At 41.8% G+C, this 16,678-nt stretch overlaps 1 long non-coding RNA gene across 1 annotated transcript in view; it reads right to left on the bottom strand.

The window, feature by feature from the left end:
• Positions 1-909: 909 nt before the first annotated feature.
• The window catches only part of LOC115368154 (uncharacterized), a 22,616-nt gene continuing 6,847 nt past the window's right edge, over positions 910-16,678 (bottom strand). Inside the window, exons 2-3 of the long non-coding RNA XR_003928988.1 lie at positions 12,317-12,321; positions 910-920 (exon numbers count right to left, since the gene is read on the bottom strand). This is a non-coding gene — a long non-coding RNA (uncharacterized LOC115368154). The remainder of the gene's footprint in view (positions 921-12,316; positions 12,322-16,678) is intronic.

The following is a 16,678-nucleotide window of genomic DNA, read 5'->3' as shown; positions in this document are numbered from 1 at the left end:
AATGACAGGCAGATTTCATGAAATTAAACTTTCTCCCTCTCACTACTTTTCTCACCCCGAGGCCTCCCTCCATCTCCCGACTCTTCTCCTTTTCGCCGAGCAATTAAAAGAGTTAGCCTTGCGAGAAGACTGTTAAGTGACGGTTTGTTCGTACGCCTCGCCCAGACAATAGCCGCTCTCACTCACTCTGGCAGAGGCGAGATGCACAATCCAGCCCAGACAATGGAGGGAGCGGAGAAAGAGAACGTGAAAAGAGAAGGCACTGGAAGTTTGTCTTCTATCAACAGAGAGACAAATGTTGCCCGTAAAGCACTCATCGTCCTATCTGATGCAGACAGAATGATTTTCAAGTTTGAGACATAGGTAGAGTGTGTGCGCGCGCTTGCATGAATGTGCGTCAACCCCCCCTAATAACTGATTCCAATCACCACCCCAGCATTGTCTTACAGTTGCCTCTTGAGAAATAAAGCAGGAAAGATAAAAAATGATGGCAGAGAGAGGAATCCTAATTAATTGTGATGAATATGCAGATTGGGTTGAATCCTCTGGATAGCCGCCTCTTTTCACCACGATCTGCTTCAATATTTAGACAGAGCTTAGGGACAAAGACAAGTCTATGCCGAGAATACAATCAGCCAGTACCTCAATTTAACTTCACCACTAGTCCTCGGCCTTCCGTATGTGTGTGTATGTGCCTGTCATTCTGTCTCTTTTTGTTAGGCCATCCATCTGCCTGCCTTGCTCTGTTATCCACTGCAAAAATCTGCATCTTATCAAGTCATTTAGTCTACTATTGAGTCTTAAAGTCTCATTTTTCTTTAATATTGAAAAAAAATTGCCAATGGGTTCAAGGTAATTTCACTCACGTCCAAAGCAAATCAAGGTGTCTTGAGATTTTCCTTGAATCGAGTGCCATTTTTCTTGATAATACTGGAGTGATCGGCCTTACTCAACCTTGCTCGAAGATATTGAGTAAAAATTCTTTAACAGGAGACGCTGAATTGGAAATGCATTTCACCCCATCAGCGAATTTACTCTCCTTTAAAGAAAAAAATATGATTCTAAGACTCAATACAAGACAGAATGACTTACAGGTGATTATTGTAGTATAGATTACACTGGTTATGTTGGCAGCTTTTGTGTGCATGTATGTGTATGTTTGTATAAGATTGTCAAGGATAACTGTTATTAAAAAAAAAAAAAGTTTTGTTGGTGGATGGATTCCATCCATTTAATATTAAATATCACAGTTTTTACATGCTTGCATATGGTTAAAGCTATTATAATTATGTGTAATTACATAGACTTCTCTCATTCAATTCCAAATGGCATAGAGAGGAACTCTGAATGCTTCCTGTTGATGTTTACTAACATACTTCTGTCAGTAACAGTTCTCCCATACTACTACGGGGTGCTGGGGTCGCTGCTGTGAGCCTTTTGGTCTTTGTACTGGATAACAGGAGTGATAGTTGTGTTCACATTCTTGGCACTAAGTCAAGCCCGTTCCCAGTGGGTGTTGGAGTCCGCCAAGGCTGTGCTTTGTCACCAATTCTGTTTGTGATTTTCATGGACAGGATTTCAAGCCGCAGTTGGGGATTGGAGGATATCCAGTATGGTGACCGCAGGGCTGCGTCTCTGCTTTTTGTGGATGACGTGATCCTATTGGCTTCATCTCACTGTGACTTCCAGCATGCATTGGGACAGTTTGCAGCTGAGTGTGAAGCGGTCGGGATGAGGTTGAGCACCTCCAAATCCAAGGTCCTCTGTAGGAAAAAGGTGACTTTCTCCCCCACCAAGTTGGGCGTGAACTGCTGCTTCAAGTGGAGGAGTTCAAGTTTCTTGGGGTTTTGTTTATGAGAGTGTAAAACGGAGTGTGAGCTCGTCAGACGGATTGAGGCAGCAGCTGCAGCCTTGCGGTTATTGTACTAGATCATCGTGGTAAAGAGGGAGCTGGGCCCGATTGCAAAGCTCTTGAATAACTGGGTGATCTTCATTCCCACCCTCACCTATGGTCATGAAATCTGAGTACAAGGCACAAGAGGCTGAAAGTAGCTTCCTTCATAGGGTGGCTGGGCTCATCCTTAGAGAGGGTGAGGAGCTCAGACATCCGTTGAAGAGCCAGTTGAGGTGGTTGAGGCATCTGATCAGGATGCCATCCACGTCGCGGTCTGTGGAGGTGTTCCGGGCAAGTCTGACTGGGAGAAAACCCCAGGGCAGACCCAGAATATGCTGGTGGGACTACATATCTCAGCAGGCCTGGGACATTTTGGGGTTCCCCCAGGAGGCACTGGTGGAAGTGGCCAAGGAAAAGGATGTCTGGGCTGCCCTCCTTTTCTGCTATCACCATGACCTTGTCCTTGATGACTACCAGATAATGGATGATGGATGGACCTCAGTCAGTAAAAGTAATCCAGTACTGTGACTGAGACGTCAAAAATCATGTTTTTCCACTGTTGGCGCAGAATGCAAAAATCAGGCTACAAAGTGTTACATTAACTGTAAGATGGTTGTTTCATATTAACTGGCAACTTCAGGAACACAGCGACAACAGAGATTAGGCTTCGTCTTTCCGCTTGCAAATAAGAAACAAACAAAAAAACAAAACAAAACAAAAAAAAAAACAGCTTAGGTTTCTAGGTCATTATGTGTCCCATTTCCTCTTCTTGCCAAAATAAATTTCGGAACTTTCAGCTAATGTTCTCTTGAGTTACGTTACTACCCACGTTCTGTCACTAATAACCTGGTTAAGCCAACAGACAAATTAAAGGAAGATGTCTCCGCCGGCTGTAGTCTGTAAAATTAATTGGAAAGTAAACCTTGATTTTGAACAGTTGCAGCTTAAATTGCTGCTCTCATCTTTATTGGGAGTGACTTTAAATATTTAGACAGCATTTCAAAATAATGACCGTGAAACAACTAAGATGAGAGAAGAAATAGAAAATATCTCATAATGTTATAAAACACTGGAAACTAATCTCCAGTGATGCAGACCAGTAAGGAACTGCAGGAAAAAAGCAAAAACTCCAATCATGATGACATCGTACTTTAACTCTGACCACATGAGAGCAATGGAAAGTACCTGAGATGAGGTAAGGAGAGAGAAAATAAACATGTTGAGGTCAGTGGGACCCAGAGTCGACCTTTACTCCTTTCCATCATCTGCTGCTCTTTTCTCCTCTCCTTTCCTGAATTCTCCTCTTTTCTTTTTCCTTCGCCTCATCTTCACACCACTCCCCTCTTCCCTGCTTTCCCATTCCTCCCTTCTTATCTCTCACACTCCTTGCCAGCAGAGGCTGGCTACATCCCAGCAAACTTGATGAGGTAGGTGTGTGTGTGCGTGTGTGTGCGTGTGTGTGTGTGTGTGTGTGTGTGCGCGCGCATGTCACGTGTGGCCACAGTGAAGGGTGAGTCATGTTAATGTCTGGAAGCTGTGTTGTGATCTCTGAACCACAGGCTGGCCGTCGAGAGGCAGCCGAACAGTTGGTCATCTGGTGTGGGCTGAGATATCGCAGCCTGGGTGTGAACTGTGTGTGTGTGTGTGTGTGTGTGAGAGAGAAAGAGAGAGAGAGACAGACAGACATGGAGAGCCACAAGTGTGACTGCTTGGCCGGGCCACCTGTGGACAAAAAGCACTGGGAGTTCTGGGTCCCATTTCCAGGGATGGTGCTAAATTAATGTTAAAAAATGCAGTAAGTATAATCTGGCAAATGAACTGACATGAATCTAGTGGAGAGAAAACCCCTCTAAACCTCTTTAACACACCTTTTTATTTGCAGAATAGGGTTTATCGACCCTTTTTTTTTTTACTTTTTCATGTAAATGTTTTGCCACTGTCTCACAAATTGTGCCAGACTGGAATGATGCAACCTACAGCCAGTTCGTGAAAGCTTTTACATTTGCAAACGTGACACCAAGTGGGAAAAATCCTATAGCGCGCAGGAGGTGATACCTCTACACTCAGTGGTTTGTTTACAGTAAACCGAAGCAGAACTGGGCAGCTGGCATCAGCAGCGAGCAGCCAGTCACTTCCCTTCTAGCAGCTTCCTCCTCACCTGTTTCTTTCACCCTGGATCTTTAGTCGGTGAAGTTTCTGTGGGTGGCGCTCTTTTCTTTATCTGCTCAGCCGTGGTGGCTAAACACTGCTCAAGCTACCCTGCTACCCAGTTCTTGTGTTTATACCCAAACAAACCACTTGTGCTGCTGCTGGGAATGTAACTCATCACTTCCCATGCTTGTCTGAGAATCTAATTTATTTTTGATGATACTGGTGGTTGTTTACCACATGGTGACCATATTTAATCCATCATCTTCTGTACTGCTGTATCACGACATTACAATACTAAAGCATAATGAATGGATAAAGTTCCTTGTCCCTATTCTAGGGCTTCACATTTATTTAGCGGGATATTGTTATTATGGTATAAAAAGAAACCAACAACCAAAACAACAAACAACAATAATAATGATAATATTAATGATAGTAACATTTTCACCTTAATCTTTTTCAAAACAAACAAGAATCACTTAATAAAAAAAAATAAAAAATGTGGTTGCACAATATTTTTTATTAGATTTATTATAAAAGTCAGTAATTGGGCTGATCACCATGCACAATAACTTTTTTGACTCGTCCACCACTCTGATAAAAGACTGAACCAACTGAGCGAACTGTAACTAATTGGGTTACATCTCTGAGTTGAGCTAATCCCTTGGATTACATAACTGATGTGAATTTGGAAGAAAGTAAGCAGAGCAGCTGACATTTTAAAGCAACCCGACCACTGCTGGAAAGGTAGCCGGCATCCGGGGAAAGCGAGGCTTGCAGCAAATAAAAAGAGGATCTGGCATATCAAAGTGCAAGCCTAAAGGGTGCAGAAATAAGCGGGAAGGAGCGCAGATACTTCTGTTGTTGTCTCTCTGTGTGCTCGTGTGAGATCCGGACGTCTGTTTTTGAGCCCTTTGATGTAATTATGTCTTTTCCCTCATGCCTCCCGATCTGCTTTTCATCATCATTATGCTTTTCAGTAATGAGCACTCTCTGTCTTTTGAATAAAGGAAAACATGCAATTCCACACAATGGAATATTTAGTAGTGTTATGATGTGTCCTTGGATGGGTTTGTTCTCCTTGGTTGGAAAGAGTGAATGCAGAGTGCAATGTTTATGTGTGTGTGTGTGTGTGTGTGTGTGTGTGTGTGTGTGTGTGTGTGTGTGTGTGTGTGTGCGTGCGCTGGGGGTTGATACACAGCAGGGGGTTAAGACCCGAGATGGGATGGGTCTTGTTGTCCTCCTTGAATTATTTAGTACATGGGGGAATATGTGCATGAACGTTAACCCGGCCTATCACAGGAGACTGAGCAGAGTGCCCTGTTTGTGTGTGTGTGTGTGTGTGTGTGTCCTTAGATTCATGTGTTTTTGTGTGTGTGTGTTCATATAGGTTAGAGCTCCGTTAGTATCAACAGTGTGGCGAGGCTTACCTTTATGAGTCACAATTTGCCAAAAGAGGGTGTACATGAGGGCATGGAAAGCCCTTTGAGACTGTAAATAGTGAATCTGGGCTTGAAATAAGCTTGAGCTTGAACTTGCAGCTTGTCCACAAATCAACAAAATGACTCAGTTCATGGAGAGTTCAATGAGATTGGGCAAATGTTCACTTAGCCTCGCGTCTTTAATCCTGCCGGAAATTTCTCTGCATTTGCCAGAAGGAACAAACAAGCAAATAAAGAACGGCGCAGAGGTGCGGATGATTGTGTGATCTTTCTTGGTAAAGCTTTGCACGGCCTCTGTGTCTAGAGACTCTTGTCTAGTGTTTAGGGTTTTTTTTGGTGTGTTTGTGTGTGTGTTTTTGTGGTCTTGTATCACTGAGTGTTCTCATGTGGATGAAATGCCAAGGCAGACACTTCAATGTGAAGACTTTTCTCCTCTGATTCTCCTCTGATTCCTTTAGTGTTATGGCTTGGGTTTAGAGTGTAGCGTGTACGTTTGTGTTCAGGACAACAGAATTAATGCAGTCAATGGAAGGTCCTCACAAGCATAGTAATACAAATTTGTGTGTGTATGTGTGTGTATGCGTGTGTGTGTTTTAACACTTATCCCACAAGGTTGTAAGTCCCTGACCTGATGAACTCTCACTCTAACCTCAGCCCCCCAGGTACATCACACACACACACACACACACACACACACACACACACACACACTTAAAAAACACCCGTAGGGCTCCTGCAGGTACCCTGCAGAGCTGTGAATATGTAGACTTTCTATATTTATTTACTCTTTACAGTCATTATACCAACATGACCTACAGGCTGCCTACTTTTTCACCTTTATTCAACTCCTGTGGTTTCACCACAGACTTTGACTGACATGTTTTTTAATGTCATTTCCCGTCCTCTCGCCTCTCTCTCTCTCTCTCTCTCTCTCTCTCTCTCTCTCTCTCTCCCCTTTTATGCCCCAACCTTGCTGTCTCTTTATGCCCCGCTACCAACCCACCCACACGAACATGTTGGCATACAAACACCATTTTTAGAAAGCAAAAACAACCTCGGGAATATGACTAGAATATGGAAACGCTTAATCTCCCTGGGTGGATGACTCTCAAATCCCCCAGTGAGAGAGAGAGAGGGAGAGAGAGAGAGAAAGAGAGAGAGAGAGAGAGAGAGAGAGAGAGAGAGAGAGAGAGAGAGGAACACTGTGTTCATTTTGCCAAGGCCAGATGGTGAGGGCGGCTTTGGTGCTGCACTGCCTTTCTCCCTGTCAGCCCTGACACACACACACACACACACACACACACACAGATGATTACCTCAGCTTGTTTTTACAGCTATGGTGTTCTGTGTGCACTGTGTCCAGAATAAGCAAGTCAGAGTTATTAGATTAATATTCTGTTTGTCTCTGTTTTGTTATCGCTGTTTTTCATCTCGATGTGTTGCTGGGATTAAGAGTCAGTGACGGGTCTGGCTTCTCCTTGTTGCTTGTGTGGCTAGTTTTGATTTTGTTGTGTGTTTTTCAGGACTGGAAAGAGCACCAAAATATCCCTCTGAAAAACGGTACTTTTAGTTTGCTGATTTTCTTTTACTGAAGCAGTAAAATTGCTGTTACAGTCAATTACTAAAGGAATAGTAAAAACAAGCTCATTTCAGATGTACTCAGAGCAAAAGCCACTTATTTACTCTGTGTAAAGAGTACAGGTGAGGCTTGTGGATGCATTTTAACACAGAAACAAAGGAGTATATATCATGAATATTTAGGGCAGCCCCTTATTTTGCTGTTTTTTATAAAAAGTCTATTCATATTATAGGGATTGTGCACTACACACCAAATGGACATTCTAATCTATGACAGGCAAAATCACATAAAGCAAAAGCTTTCACTTGTGGACTTCCACTTTTGTTATATAGACTTTTATAAAGGAGCTTCTTCAGCGTATATCATGATGTGAACCATGGTAAAAGAGAAATGCTGTAAATGCCCAAACCCGTATTTAACAGCCTTACTGCAGTGAAGAACGCTTTGTTAGTGGCTTGCAAACTACCACCAGGCTAAGCCGATAAATCAGGCTAGCTTGACGGTTGGCTTTTTAGGTAATATTTTCATTGCTACCACCAAAAATTTGAACATTTAATGTTATTGTTGGGCAGTTTAAAGTTTCTCCCTCATTTTATGAGATGAAATGACCTAAACCAGAGAGCTTACAAAATGTGTACTTGGCGCTTGTGATTTAAACTGAGCAAAGCCTAATAGTTATGCAACAGTACTTTTATACAAGCACTTATATTTTGGTAAAATATGTATGTAAAAGTACAATTAACAATTGCAGACATAAAAAAAATGAAGTTACAGTTACAGAAAATGATAGTCAAGCAATCTCAGTCTCATTCTATCTATCTATCTATCTATCTATATATAAATGTTATTTTCTGCTTTTTCTGTTTGCTTATTACATTAATGTTAAATAAATGTTCATTTAAGTTCAGCAACTTTGTGTCTCATTTGTTATTATTAAATTGTTGTATTTTATCAGATCCAATATCAGAAGATATTGGCATTATATTATCAACCGCTTGCCGCCCTGTTCTCTTGGCATCAGCCATTGAAACTCCCATATCGGTCAGCTTCTACCAAAAACCCGAAGGCATATTTACATTTTCAATCATTTGCCACAAATACAGCAAAAACTAATCAGCATGTTGCCATTTGTAATGTGGTGTTTAATGGCTCTCTTTAGGCAAATTGCCTTGCCCCCCTTCCACATAGAGGACTGAGTCATCAGGGTCAGGCACAGCGTCTTGCTAAAGGGCAGTTCAGCAGAGCGGATGCTTTGCCAACGGAAGAGAGTGAACCCGAGACGCTGGGTCTCCTACCACTGCACCCTGCTGCCACAGGTTAGCGGCGAAATAAAAACCAAACTTTGCTAAATGAATGGGAGTCACAGGGGCAACCACATGATGCCTCATAATGCTCGATCAAATCAATTTAACTCGCCTTGAATTAACAACAGTTTGCTTTATTCTAATTGAGGATGATCTTGCTCGAAATTTGAAACGGCATGCAGCTTGACTGCGTGACTCAAGGATTAGGGATCACTTTTTACTTTTAAATTTTACGTTTCCTCGTTGAAACTGAGCTCTGCTACAGCATTTCGACTTTGGTTTATCCAGGAGAATCAGCTGAGTTCCATGCTCTTTTCAGCCTGCTCCACATTCACACCTTGGACCAGCCCCACCACGCTCTTCTTGTTTTGGCCACTGAGCAGCTCCAATGCGGCAGCTGGAGGTTGACTGTCTCACTTATGCCAGGCTGAGACAACACGATCTTAGGTCCAATCTCCCGTTCCAGACAAATCTTCTGAGATCTGAGGCAAAACCCTCAAATTGGAACCTAATTTCACACATATTAGCATGAAATTTGCAAAATTTGAGTTGTAGTTGGAGTGATCTTCAGTGAGAGCAGGAGAGGGAACAAACAAATCACAGCACACATTATGAACGTGAACAAGTTGGTTGTTGCAGGTAGACTACAGGTCTGTGTTTCATTGGATTTTTCTCTGCTAAATGGACAGACCTTTGCCCGTATGTTCTTAAAGACGCCATGAAATGCACTCTTACTTTCTTGATTTGATATATTTCCTGTTGAAATAGGATGTTTGATGCAGGACATAGTGCAGGGAAGGATCATTTACAAGTGGAAAGCAATAGGATATCAGTTTGGAAGAGAAACACAATTTCATTTCATGGGATAGTATTTTTATTTGATGGGATTGTTGTATTTGTTAATATTTTAGTGGACATTATTTACTGAGTATCAGGATTATCTTGTAATTTCTGAACCTTATCTGCTCTGAATTGCATTTTGTGCACAACAACACTGACAAGATATCATGCCATCAGAAAGAATGATACTCAATTTGGGTGGTTTGGCGATTTTGGAATTTTCATAGTCATATAGCAACACATTCACTGTGCACGCCCACATTCAAACCAGGTGCTGCTCACCATCGTCACCATGCCTCATCTGTCGCAGCGCATGTCACCCTCACAGCATGACAATATGAAAACAAAATGCCTCGATGTTGTGTTTTATGTCTCGAATACACAACATTAAACTTCCAGCGGACATATAGAAAATTCATCCCATCCTCCCCAATGCCATATTTCACCTTCCACCAGCATTTTATGGCTTGATGGGACGCTGGCCTGTCACTTCACTCCATGAGTTATAGACATAATTGACCTGAACAGCAAATAGATAAACAGAGCCATGCCACATTCGCCCATTCACCGCGGGCTACTTCGACACAGCAGCCAGGGAAACAGAGTGCACACGCTGACCCCAGCTGACTTGTCTGGAATGTGCTCCCATTTCTAGGAATGCTGCTCAGAGCGTCAGCGCTGACGCTCTCACTGTGTGTTGACCGTGTTTGTGGATATGTATGAGAGGCAGAGAGGCTAAGCATTTGTCTGTCAACACATCACAAGCATGCATTGTTGAAACCGTCCCAGAGGAAAATGCGCGCATGCACGGCAATTTGACATGAAGCCTGTGTCACAAAGCCAGTTCAGCACAGGCGGGGTGTCTTTATGATAGCCGGCTTCACCAAACCTTTACAATGGCGAGCCCAGATAAGCCATCGCACAAAGGTGGTTATCAACTCGCTCTGTCAACGCAGGATTTTCTTATCTAGCCATCAGTACATTAAACAGGCAGGATGTGTAACAAACAGCAAATCACATGGACAGATCCAGAGCAGCTTATTAGATAAGATAAGACGATACTTTTGATCACTGTGGGGAAATTAGGTTCAGCACCAAACATAATATGATCTCACAGGGAAAATGGAATAAAACATAAAGCACACAACGTGAACATAAACATAAGCAATAAAATTGAAAATAATAAAACAATAAAAGTAGTAAACCGTAGATGATTGTGTGGTTATATAACATGCCAACAATTGAGCATGCTTAATAGTCTGTAAAAGTGGGAAAATAAATGGATTATTAACATTTATGTACCTCTCTCAAGATGATACAAACTATTAAAATAAATAAATGTAAGCGATATAAAAACATAAACAGGGAAAAGTGACTCTCCTCCCAAAGCAAGAAAGGATTGCCGGAGGAAAAACTGCAGACATTGTAAATGTGTAAGTAAATTCTCACGGCCTCGTCGTTAAGGCGCGGTGGAAACACTTTTCACTGATACAACATTGTGCCATCATGTTGAGTCTGTGAACACACTTTATATTCACAGTCGCCTCATGTTCCCCAGGGCTGCGGTGATGGCAACACGAGAGCATCTATTGCTTCAATCACTCCAAATCCTATAAAGGAATTTCAGCACACCTAATGTACAGCAATAAACTGAATTCATTATTTAACCACAGTCAGCTAATGCAAAGTACTTGCCATTTGATGGGAGCCATCTTTTTATAGTCGGCAAAGGGCCTGGAAACACTACAAACATTTCTATTGCTGATACAATAAATCTTTATGGAAAGCAAAGTGCTTCAGCTGGTCGCCCTACCAACCTTTTGCTATCAGTCCATTCAGTAACATCCCCGTTCTCATTTATTTGAGCTAACCTAAATGATTTAGTTTATATCCGTTTATGTAAATGAATTTTTAGCTCCAGCAGTGATGGCACAGTGCTGTAAAGATTTCAGTGTTAGTCGGTCTATTCACCATTTAGGTCACGTGATCTGGGGCTTGCAGTTTCTTTTTGGCATAAAGACTTTCACAATGGTGGGTTAATCAGCAGTATAACACTGGATCCTTAACTATGGCATTTCTTTTCTCTTAGTAAAAGCATGGTAGAGACGCTGTGGGATTATAGTAGATAAATATTGGTTAAACCGTCATATACCAAAAGCACATATTTACTATCGTATTCTGCAGCTTATTTGAAGGCATTTGTATTCATCTGCTGAGCTGCATTCAGATCAGATAACAGATGACAGCAGCCCAGAACTGAGAGTAGGCCTGTGGTTCTCAGTCCGGTCCTTAAAGACACACGTTTGAGTACGTTTACATGCACACCATATTCCTGTATTATTTGGAATATCCGCAATATTCCGGTTGCACACAAGGCATGTAAACACGCACCAAACCCGATTAAGGTCACATTCCGGTTGGAGAAAATTCCGAATAAGACCCCTGGCATATTCCTGATCCAACCGGAATATTGTGCCATGTAAACGCCTTAATCGGAAAACTCCCCGAACCGGAATATTCAGTTACGTCTGCGCATGCTTGATTCTCAATGAATCCTGGGGCGTCTTTGTTGCTATGGTTACTGCAAGCGGGGAAAATGACATGGCGAACAGCAGCAAGAGCCAGGAGACTGCAGTCCACCTTCAGCTAATGAAAGACTTAAATATCATGGAGGATATTGATGGGAGAAAACAGAAATAGTGACAGAAGAAGAAAAAGAAGAAGAATACGAGGAAGAAGACTTCTTCTTCTGTATTTCCGGCAGACCAGATGCCTATACACGTACTGCTGCCCCCCGCAGCTAAGCGTTGCATTACGTAAGAGAGTGGAATACGCCGAAACACGAGAATGTGCCAAGCAACATATAAACGGAATATTCCAGTTGCCGCGGCGCAGTTACCTTAACTGGAATATTGACCCGAACCGGAATATGGTGTGCATGTAAACGTAATCAATGTCCTGCAGGTTTTTGATCCAGCCCTACTCTTGGCACAGTCATACTTTGTTAATATTGTTGACTACATGTCTGGGCACGATTGGGCTCAAACCATTTGAAAAAAGGGTGATGGCTTCACAAGAAATCTGATGTTGATCCAGCATCACTGACCTGACCTTTAAATATATTTTCTGGTATTTTCTTGTATTATTTATTCATTATTTGCATTTTTAACTAATGTTCTGGTGATTTTTTTTTTTTTTTTTTTTTGCTTAATTACTCAACATCCTTGTCCCATGTTTTTGAACAACATCAAGTGAGTTTGCTCAGTTTTCAAAGGGTTAAATTGTGTAGATGTCATATTGAATACTGTGGAATGGGAGTGAGATTAAACCATAAAGAAAAACACGTTAACATGATCCCTCATACATTTTCTGCATTGTAAAAATTTGTAGTGAATTAAATTACAGTGTAATCAAAACTGCTCCTTATTTTGCTAAGGACCCCCAGGAAGACCCTCAAGGCCCCCTGGGGGTCTCCAGACCTGACTTTGAAAATCACCAACCTAAACCACACCTGTAGTTCCTCAAAGGGTGCTGATTAGTCCAACCATTTTTCGGTGGCCAGATGGTTGGAGAGCGGCCAGATGGTTTTGCAGGTCAAAATTAACATGATCTCGCAACATCAGCTGCTTGTGCCAGGTTAACTCTTGCACACCTGATCCAATTAAGGGCTTAATTCTAATTGGTCGAAACAGATCTACCTGAACAGGGTGTGCATGAAATCGTGTGGTCACTGTTGTAGACAACAAGCCAAGGAGGATTTTAATGACAAGATCACTTTACTGAAGCCTCACAGAGTTAAATAGTGCAGCGTTAAAGACAGAATGAGTAGGATTTTCCTAAAAAAGAAAATATATAGACTTAGACAAAAATGATCCCTCTTATGACCCACTAGAAGTGTGTATTGGTGTGTGTGTCCGCTGAGACCCCGCCCTCTGCCTGGATTTTCTTGTTTTGTTGAGGTTGGGACTCCTCTGGGTGTCGGCCTTTGGGCATTTGGTGTGTAGCTCCCAGCCAATAACAGCACACAGTGCCAGATTGATAGCACGCGATCCAATAGGAAGCTCCAAAAATTGCGGACGCGGTGTTGGTGTGTTTTTTGTTGGACAGGTAGGCTACTTTTTTTACCTAGTACGGTAAAGCGGTACGGTAAAACGTTACATTTTGGGTGGCCATTTCATTCCGTAGCCATCAAGGGAAATGAAAAGTTGCTGCTGGCGGTTTGCTTAGCCAGGGAGGAGTGGCCAGCTTTGAATGTGACGTGTACAAACCACAACGACCAATCCCGCTCATTCTGCCTTTAGTTATGGCCAGGCATGTCATGTGTTCACTGTAAAGTAAAGCCTCCTACACAGGGGCGAAAATCCCATTTCATTATTGGGGAGGACAATAAACAGCAAAGTTTCTGAGAGTAATTGTTGGGGGGGACATGAAAAATTGCTGTCTGGCACGACTGTACGTCCCTCTTTCTCTGTTACGCTCCTTTGAAATTTGCCGTACAGTGTTGAGCCCTCAGCATGTTCATATGTTTTAAATAATGGTGTTAAAAGCAATAATCCTCTCACCAAATTTCTTTGCTCACTGTTCTATTTCCACTACAGTCCATCAAAGTAGCTTTACAAGCACTAAAAACTCAAAATAAGCTCTAAAAATAGAGGAAATACCTTGAATAATCCAACTAAATCAAACTATTCTTCAAAAAACAGATTTATTGTAGTCTCAACAAAAAACAAAGCAAGATATGGCATCAAATAGTGACATACTGTATATGTTTGAGCTGTACACTGTCCCTTTTAGATTAAATAAGAAAATGAAATGAAACTATGCCACATAACAATGCAACCTAAAATGCAAAATAAATAAATAAATAATATGAATAAATTTTTAACACTTAAAAACACACTTTTTTTACATTTATAAATAGCACCGCTTGCTTTGCGCTTTCATTGAATATTACTATATTGTTCAAAATTATTTATTAGTGTTAACAACGATTTTTTTTTTTTTTTTTTTTTTCTGTGGGGGACAACTGTGGAAGGGACCCCTCCGGGATTTCCGCCTATGCTCCTACAAATGATAAGCAGTAAAACTGCTCTGCACTGGCTGTGCTGTTTTTACGGAGAGAGCGGTGTCACCCAATTCTACAGCCACTCAGATTTTCCCCTTTGCGCTTTGCTCAACGTTCAACATATTTCAACTTTTAGCAGTGCGTCCAACTGGATACCAGATAGCAATGGCCAAAACCAGCCAGAACCGCTCTCTAGACTTTGAATTTCCTGAGTTATATTCCATTAATGTAAAAGAATATCACAACCTCAGATAAAAAAAAAAAAAAAGTTGTATTGCTGACTTTGAATGCTGGAAACATTTTAGGACCCACTAATGGCATTACTAAATCTGTGCCTTAGTCTGGTTTGCATTAATGTTTACTTTAATAATGGCCAAAGGATTCTGCCATTTTCCCTCAGAGAACCGATTGGCTTTTTATACGTTTGGATCGGATGACCTGAACATAACCCTGTGCTGCATTTCTCTGTATAGTTATGACTGTGTTGCCGGTCTGTACCTTCATTCATCACTGGAAGAAACGGCTCCTCTGGTTTTCTATGCATTCCATGGCTTTCTGTCACATTTTCAGCACAGAATCTTTACTTTACTGTCAGCAATGTCTTTTATGCTAACACTTTTTTTCATTGTGGAAATATTCTGTCCATTCCAAGTTTAAGGGTGGTGGTGCATTTGGTGAATACGCTTTCAGCCTTGTCTGCTGTTCCCTATGCATTCTGCTTCAACTCTGACGGCTCATAAAAGAGTTATTGTGGCCATGAGAGTTAAATGGGAAGAATCTGTATTTCCTTGGCAAATAAAACACTAAGTTAGTGCTTTTAATGACTTTATGGGTAGATATCGTCTGCTCTACTGATGTCCTTGTGTGAAGAGGTTTTGGTGTGTGTGTGTGTGTGTGTGTGTCTGTTTGTGCTTGTTTGTGTCTTGTTATACTTGGAAGGCTCTTACCGACTCTATCTCTTATTCCCACTGTATTTGTGGTGTATTTAATCAACACTTGGCCTTGCCTGCACCGCAGAAGCCGATGTAAAAAAACACACTTCTACTCATCCTCTCTCTCTCGCGCTATCGCTAATGTTGTTTAAACTTGGACTTCCTCACCCCTTTTAGATGAAAGCTCTCTCTTTCCATCAGAGGTATCTGGCTCTTTTTAGTGCATAACAATGTCCTGACTTTTCTGAATCAGAGCAGGGGCTGTAGGTCTGTATTTGAACTGCCTGCAATGCATAACAAAGCTCAAAAATAGCTGGGCTCATTGCCATTCCAGACAGATATGACTAGGCCCAGGGCAGTGTTGTGGAGAGAGCCAGAACTAACATGGGGACAGAGCCAAGGTCAGCTCAGGATACACACTCATCAAGAGGTCGATGACCCAGCTCAGATGACCTCCTATTGACCCCTAGAGTTTTATAGCCAGCGGGGGTGCTCTGTGTGAGCGAGTGTGTGTGTTTTGCGGTATAAATTGTGTTTGCTGTCAGTGTCTGTGTTTATGTATGCCTGGGAGATTTTTCTTCCACGCTGTCTCAGGGAGAGTAAACTTTGCCTCGGTCACCGTGGGATGCAAGCCGGCCCGCTTATTATGATTTTCCTCCTCGGTGTTCCGCTCCGCTGTATCGCTGCAGTATCTTAAGCATAACAACATCGAGTTACACATGGTGAAAAGCAAATGAGAGAGACCTGTGGCGGGGTGACTCGCTCTGTGCGCGCCCCGCAGACCCAGGCTCAGCGATGTGAAGAGTTTCACTCCAAAATGAGAGATCCAGCAGTTGGAAAAAGTGTTGCTAGTGTGAAAGTAAGTAAGGCACACTGTGAGATACCAGCGCACTTATGGGTTACCTTAAGACTTTTTCCAACAGAATAGTTAGGGTTTTCAAATCTTTGTTTTTGAAATATTGATTGCACACAGAGAGAAATCTCTAAACTGGAGGGTTGTGTGTTTATCTTCTATCTGTCTCTGAACTTATTTCATATTCCTTCTCTAACTAAGTCCAAACAGTGCTGTTTTGCACACCATCTTGACACACATGTCAATACATTTTAAGTGGTGGAAAAAATTAGGAGTGGGCGATATCGACAGAAACAAATATCACAGTATTTCTACCTCGATATCAACACTGTGATGATATTGTAGGGATGCCTATTCGTGCTTTCACAAAATATGCAGACGGTGAGATTTTTGATTAGCAATCATTAGTAATGTGGATGTGATGACCAAAATTGCATCATTTTACTGTACTGCAGCCTTTAAAACCCAGACACTCATGCCATATCACAGTATTACAGTATTCAAAATCCCAGATAATATCACAGCATTGACATAATGTGGATATATTGCCCAGCCCTATAGAGAAATTGAAACTAGTATTTGGTACCAAGTGCCTTATCATAATTTACTCTTTATTTG

The sequence above is a fragment of the Myripristis murdjan genome, chromosome 11, assembly GCF_902150065.1.
Source record: "Myripristis murdjan chromosome 11, fMyrMur1.1, whole genome shotgun sequence".
Classification (NCBI taxonomy): domain Eukaryota; kingdom Metazoa; phylum Chordata; class Actinopteri; order Holocentriformes; family Holocentridae; genus Myripristis; species Myripristis murdjan.
The sequence above is the reverse complement of the archived record's forward strand: the minus strand, read 5'-3'. Positions and strand labels throughout refer to the sequence as shown.